The sequence below is a fragment of the Portunus trituberculatus genome, chromosome 48 (genome assembly GCF_017591435.1).
Source record: "Portunus trituberculatus isolate SZX2019 chromosome 48, ASM1759143v1, whole genome shotgun sequence".
Lineage (NCBI taxonomy): Eukaryota > Metazoa > Arthropoda > Malacostraca > Decapoda > Portunidae > Portunus > Portunus trituberculatus.
The window spans coordinates 27,739,919-27,747,418 of NC_059302.1; positions in this window are offsets into that span (position 1 = coordinate 27,739,919).

Sequence of the window (7,500 nt, forward strand, 5' to 3'; positions counted from 1 at the left end):
CGCTTAGATGCCAGTCCCCAACAGGGCCGAGAGAGCTATCCAAAAGAATGGAATGAATATCTCTAAACCTCCCTCTTCAATAAGCAAAGGTCATAGGTGGATGGAAATACAGAGGGATCTAGGGAGTTCCAGAGTTGCTTCCTTACAGATCCACAATAGCTGCTCATATTGTACTCTTGTATGGGAATGTTCTCTCTCTCTCTCTCTCTCTCTCTCTCTCTCTCTCTCTCTCTCTCTCTCTCTCTCTCTCTCTCTCTCTCTCTCTCTCTCTCTCTCTCTCTCTCTACGGTACATAGCTCTAGAAAGATAAGCCAAGAAGAAAAAATCCACGCAACTTATTCAGAGGGATTACATATGTCTTGGAGGCAGAGACCCGCGGATGCCATTTTGTTGATTACACTCTGGTTATTATTATTCCCGAGGTTCCCCTTAAGTTTGGATGCCGTCCAGGGCACTCAACGAGCTGCTCTCAGGCCCTTCCCCCCACCTGTACCTCCTTCACGTTTTTTTTTATATTCTTTTCTTCTATTTCTTCTTTTTCTTCATCTCTTCTTCTTCTTCCTCCTCCTCCTCCTCCTCCTCTTCCTCCTCCTCCTCCTCCTCCTCATCCTCATCTGTACATTAAGGTTGAAGTTTTCCATTATAAGGAGATGTGATCGGTTCACCTTTATCGGCTTTCCAATCATCTTTAGTCGGACTTCCGGACTGATTTTCTACATATTTTGAGTGCATCCATCATTAATTTGAAGTCCACTGAGAGGATGTGACATGAAGCACTATACGTGGCTCTGAGATAGTGGTGCTTCTGTTCTGCTGTTCACCTCCTCACAGAGATATAGGGCCTCTGTTTCGCTGTTCACCTACTTACAAAGCTGTAGTGCCTCTGTTCTGCTGTTCACCTCCTCACAAAGATATAGGGCCTCTGTTTCGCTGTTCACCTACTTACAAAGCTGTAGTGCCTCTGTTCTGCTGTTCACCTTACAAAGATATAGTGCCTCTGTTTCGCTGTTCACCTTACAAAGATATAGTGCCTTTGTTCTGCTGTTCACCTCCTCACAAAGCTGTAGTGCCTCTGTTTTACTGTTTACCTCCTCACAAAGCTGTAGTGCCTCTGTTCTGCTGTTCACCTTCTCACAAAGATGTAGTGCTTGTTCTGCTGTTCACCTACTTACAAAGGTGTAGTGCTTCTGTTCTGCTATTCACCTTACAAAGATATAGTGCCTCTGTTTCGCTGTTCACCTACTTACAAAGCTGTAGTGCCTCTGTTGTGCTGTTCACCTACTCACAAAGATGGAGGAAGAGCTTCGAACACATAAGTAAAGGAGTGTGTTGTACTACCAGATCTGGCCACGACTCTACGCTGTGCTCGCTATTGTTTGATGGACTCACAACTACTTAGGCTAATGTAACGTTAGCATATATGGTAGAATAAAACTTCCTTCTCAGTCTTCCTTTTCGAAGTTGTTATATGACCAGTGATCGTGTCGCAGTCTCTAAATGTCCTGCCGTTCAGCCTTTCTTTCCCTCTAACGACTCTGCTCACTCATTACGTTGGAATCATGAATAACAAAGCCACGTTTTGATTCTTCAGGAGGTGCCGTGTGTAGGTCAGTCAGCCTTTTGCAGTCTTCTTATCTTCCTGTGTTGGACCTTTCATTCCTCGTGACTTTGATGTTGCACAGTTGTATAGATTTTTTGCGGTTTGGTTGCTGGAGTAACGATAATTTTTCTTCTTTTTTCAGCTTAATGATTGGTGCTTACATTTATACAGGAAAAACGTCCGATGCGCCACTGGTAAACTAATGACGGTCACACAATCTTACGTTTCCTTTCCAGTGACGAGGATTACGTGGTATCAACTTTGTGTCCCTCCAAACAACCAACATTCAAGACTTAATGCAATCTTCGCACAGGTAACGTCCACGATGTCAGTTTCATACTTTGTCGCCATCAGATTCCTCGAAGTAGTTTCTGCACAGTCATTAGCACACACACACACACACACACACATGCGTGCTTTGGGATCCAAGGGTCTCAGTGGTTAGAGCGCTGGGTTCGCCAGATGACTGTCCACGGTCTGAGTGCATATTTGGGTGTTCCTCACTCAGGGCAACGGTTTCACCTAGCAGTGAGTAGGCTTTGTAAATCGAGGAGTTGTGACCTAAAAGTATCCCCTTTGTGCCTGGTAGACCTTCCCAAGATGAAATAATGAGCCCACATGGTATAACGTCTGGCTGTCACACACACACACACACACACACACACACACACACACACACACACACACACATGCTACTACTACTACTACTACTACTACTACTACTATGTATGGAGTAAATCTTATACAAACCTTCATTCTTTAGAAGCACCACCGCCTTGAAGCTCGAGGGAACCCTTGTAATATGTAAAATTCTGGGGGGTTGAATCTCTCTCTCTCTCTCTCTCTCTCTCTCTCTCTCTCTCTCTCTCTCTCTCTCTCTCTCTCTCTCTCTCTCTCTCTCTCTCTCTCTCTCTCTCTCTCTCTCTGTGTTGTTATTTTCCTTTATCCTCCGTAAGATTCCTGGGTTGAGCATTAAGTGCCGCGGGAGAAAAAGAAATGGAAATCTTTATGTCCAGGAGTATTGGGAGTCATTTTTTTCTACTCTCCTTGTTTGTTTTGAAGACCGATTAGTGACACTGCTCTCTCTCTTCCTAAACAAGAACAAGAAACTGCAAACATCTGAGCTTCTCCATCTCAATTCTCTATTATGACTTCATATTTCAAATTAGTATTAACATGATCTTTTTCTCGCTCTTTTTTTTCCACCTTATTTATTTAAAACCCTTGGCCATTACTGCCTCCCATTCAGCGAAACAAGGAAACGCACACATCTCGGCTTCTCTGCATGCATTCCCAGCACCGATTCTGCGTTTTAGATTATTAACATTGGTATCGGAAAAAGTAAAACCCCAAGGCAGACTGCTGTATAGGTTTCCAAGCCCAGCGTTTACAAGACCTGTGTATTTTACGTTACTGGTGCTCGTGTGGGGGAAGAAACCATTGAGGAGATGAACATTAGTGAGGCTCCGTTATCTTCTGTGCTGTACATATTTTATCTTATGGAGTGCTGGATGGCAGGAAGAAGGAAGCGTAGAGGAAAGGAGAGTTACGAGTAAAAGGGAAGGAAAGGAAGCGAAAAGCAAAGGGTATCGGGAGGAAAAGAATAAGAAAAGAAGGAGAGTAAAGGATTAAGGAGATGAAACTGAAGTAGAAATGAATGGAAAGAAGACGAAAGAGAAGAGAAAGAAATAAAGGTAAAAAAAAGGGAAAGGAAAGAGGAAAGATAAAAAATAGAAAAGAAAGAAAGGGAATAGGGAAAAAGAAAGGCTTGAGAGAGAAAAAAAAGGAAAGAAAGAGCAAGGTATGGGAAAGAGAAGACAAAATAAAAGAAAGAATAAAGGAAAAGAGGAAAATGAAGAGAGAGAGAGAGAGAGAGAGAGAGAGAGACCTTCACTTCTTTCCACCCAAGTTCAGACTCTATCCATTTATGCTGACTCAGATTGCCATTAACCTATCGAAGCTTAACCAAATCCCCTTAAAAAGATTCACGCAGTCTCCTTGAACCTCCAACCGCCCCGCCGCGCCCCTCATGCAGAGCTGCCCGGCACACAGCGACAGCCTCACAGGACCAGCTTCGGGAGTGTCTGAGGAGAACACCACTAGTATCTATAAGCTGGAGGCGTGTTCTGAATGCTAGATCGGTGCTTACTGTCGCCGGACCCTGTACATATATACAGGCCTCTGGTGTATGTATTGTATGTGTGTGTGTGTGTGTGTGTGTGTGTGTGTGTGTGGTTGGTAATATTGTGTTCCTTTAACACACTAGGTTAGTTGTATGTAAGTGTTGTGAAGTAGAGTATTATTGTTATTGTTTATTGTTTTTCTCTTTATCAGTTTGGTAGTCTGGTCCACGAAACGAAAAATATATTGATAAAAATAAGTGTGTTGCTTTCAAATTAGGTAATGATGTAGTGTGTGTGTGTGTGTGTGTGTGTGTGTGTGTGTGTGTGTGTGTGTGTGTGTGTGTGTGTGTGTGTGAGTGTGTTTTTGCGTGTTTACGAACCCTCTTTCAGGTTTATCATTCCGTAAGCCATCATCCTCATCATCATCATCATCATCATCATCATCATCATCATCATCATCCAGGACAAATGTATCAGGCGAGCGTGTCACCAAGATGCTTCACCGCCCTGGCTGGAGCGGCTTGAAAGAACACAGTGGCCGATTTGTGAGTGACACTTCCCTTAATCCTTTATCTTGTATCGTCTTCGTCCTCTAGTCAACATTTAGACTTTAAAAATATTAAATACCACACTGGAAGAAAAAATGTAAAAGAACAATGGTCTTGTATTAATCTATGGACTGATTTTAGAGACTCCAGTACAAAAAAAGTATTTGAAAAAGTGTGGGTGGTTATAGAGAAATTCATATTTTCATTTGGAACTGTCCCGCTTTTTTATACTTTCCTTGGCCAGTGTCCCTCCTACGTAAAGAGAATAAATGAATAAATAAATGCAACAGTTAACCTGCGATCCGTGCAGATGCAGATGTGTCGCACAATTGTTGTGCTTCACCGCGTCGTGCTGTGGACTTTTAATTCTCTGGACGCATCCCGCGCCTCGTGTCAGCGCCGCTCTGTATCGCTGGCTTGTACTCAAATGTTATTTCATATAGTTTTGTATTGGAGTGTCAGTCTAATGTTTATGATTGTTTGGGAGCGTGGACGAAAGTGAACTTATTGTTTTCTCACATTCTTGTGCTGAAATGCTTTTTCTCAGCTAATCCTGCGTCTCTCGCTTGTTCTGCTTAAATTCACCTTTAGAAATGGCATCATAAGAGGCTTTTTTCCCTTGGCCGGTTTTTTTTTCACACAAAATAAAAATATTATGAGCTTGAGCAGCTCCAGTGCACATACCATACGATGTACGTGCTATTCAGGTCACCGTGAAAGCGACGAGAGCGTGTATTGGTACATATACTTCAAAACAGCAAACTGCGTGATATCGAAAAGGAAGCATTGCAGGTTCCTGTTGAATAATTCCACAACAAAATTATATTAAAGTCAAGACACGTTAAATGAAAAATGTTGCTTTCAAATTACACGAAAATGGAAATTACATAACATCCAAAAAAATAATAAAATAGATAAAACACGAATACTTTACTGTTCTTCTTTTTTCATCCACTTTTTATCGTGAGAGTAATGAAAAGTGTGTATTTCTCTTCTCTCCCATGATGAATTGACGTTAGCCTTCCTGCCGTGTGTTACAAAGGCGTGCAGAATTTCGTTTCATCCTTTTCCTTCTTCAGATTAAACTGACGCCGTGGCTCCCCTAGTTATTAAGCACATTTTTAACCGAAAAGCTTCTCCTGCTAAACTGGCTTCATTTGCTTCATTCTCTCTTAATTACTACAATGTCTGCATCATCCCCTCACTCTCTCTCTCTCTCTCTCTCTCTCTCTCTCTCTCTCTCTCTCTCTCTCTCTCTCTCTCTCTCTCTCTCTCTCTCTCTCTCTCTCTCTCTCTCTCTCTCTCGGCAAAATAGATTAATGAGCCGCGTACAATACAAAGGTATATTCAACTTAGATTCAGTGGATACTTCAAACGTGTACTACATTTATTAACTCTCCCTCCCGTCAAAGATTTTTATTTACAAAGCTCCACGCTCCTCTCTCTACCTGAATACCGTAAGGCTCTCTGAATACCGTAAGGCTCCACGCTCCTCTCTCTGAATACCGTAAGAAACTGCAAAGAAGGAAAAGATTATACGTAGATATTGTAGGTCAGAGAGAGAGAGAGAGAGAGAGAGAGAGAGAGAGAGAGAGAGAGAGAGAGTGTTGCTCTAAGTGTAAGGAACGGCAGGTGATTGTTTGAAGTTAGTGTTGTTTCTTGTACTTTGTCTTTGTCTTTTTCAAGGATGTCTCTCTTTACTGACTAGAGAGAGAGAGAGAGAGAGAGAGAGATGTATAAGAAAAATACTACAAAAATATTACGAAAATAAGATTTGTGGTCTTAGGAAGAAAAGAATATGAGAGAGAGAGAGAGAGAGAGAGAGAGAGAGAGAGAGAGAGAGAGAGAGAAAGTAATTTGTAGTAAAGCTTCAGAGTCAATCTTGTACCTGTGAGTGATGGAGAGAGAGAGAGAGAGAGAGAGAGAGAGAGAGAGAGAGAGAGAGAGAGAGAGAGACTTAGAAAATTAATAAAGAGGAAAAATGTTGCCGGAGTAAAAATGAAGATAAGAACGTACTTAGGAAATTAATGAAAGGAAATGTCACTAGAGTAAGAACTGAGAAGGCGAATATATGTATGTAATAAGAACTCTCTCTCTCTCTCTCTCTCTCTCTCTCTCTCTCTCTCTCTCTCTCTCTCTCTCTCTCTCTCTCTCTCTCTTCTTCTTCTTCTTCTTCTTCTTCTTCTTCTTCTTCTTCTTCTTCTTCTTCTTCTTCTTCTTCTTCTTCTTCTTCTTCTTCTTCTTCTTCTTCTTCTTCTTCTTCTTCTTCTTCTTCTTCTTCTTCTTCTTCTTCTTCTTCTTCTTCTTCTCCTCCTCCTCCTCCTCCTCCTCCTCCTCCTCCTCCTCCTCCTCCTCCTCCTCCTCCTCCTCCTCCTCCTCCTTTGTCAGACAGTTACGAATCAGACGAATCACTTCACCATCTGCTGTTTTTATTTACAAGTAGATAAAGTTTGCCCAAAAAAAAAAAAAGTAAATATATGACAAGAAAAAAAAAATGTATCAGTGGAAGAAATTATTTAGAACCGAAGACTTCATTCAGTACAGTGAAGGGAACAACTATAATTACCACGAAAAGGAGAAAAATAGGAAAAAAAAAAAATAACGAAACTAGGGTAAATTTAATTGCAATCCTCGTATGATGGAGTTTGAAAATACCTCAGGCTCACGAAGTCTCACGGGAAGAAAAATGAAGGAAAAAAAAAAATGGAAAAGAGATCAAGTCGCGATTGATTTTGCCAAACTAAACTTAGAAATTAATTAAACTTTCTTCCAACCCTACTCCCTTATTAAAGAAAGAAAGAACGAAAGAAGGAGAGGGGGAAAAAATAGAAATAGTTAAGTGAGTGACGCATGTGTTTGGGATGATGAAAAATGGCCGAGGCTTTGAAGAAGGTGAAAAATATCATCGAAATAACTCTTAACTATGTGTGAAAAAATGTGTCTACCTGGAGAGCGAGCAGACAACACCTGTGCAATTAAGACGCCACCTTTACCTGTACCACCTGTTACTCCTTCTCTCCCTCCCTCCCTCCCTCTCTCCCTCTCTCCCTCCCCTTCCTTCATTCCATCGCTCTCTTCTCGTCTTCTCTCTCCTCATTTTTGGTTCTTTCTCTGCTGTATTCCTTTTATGTATATCCTTTTCTGTTTTCATGTATTTTTCTTTTTTATTTCCTTTTTCTATTCTTTGTTCTCTTTTGTTCGTACTCTCTCTCTCTCTCTCTCTCTCTCT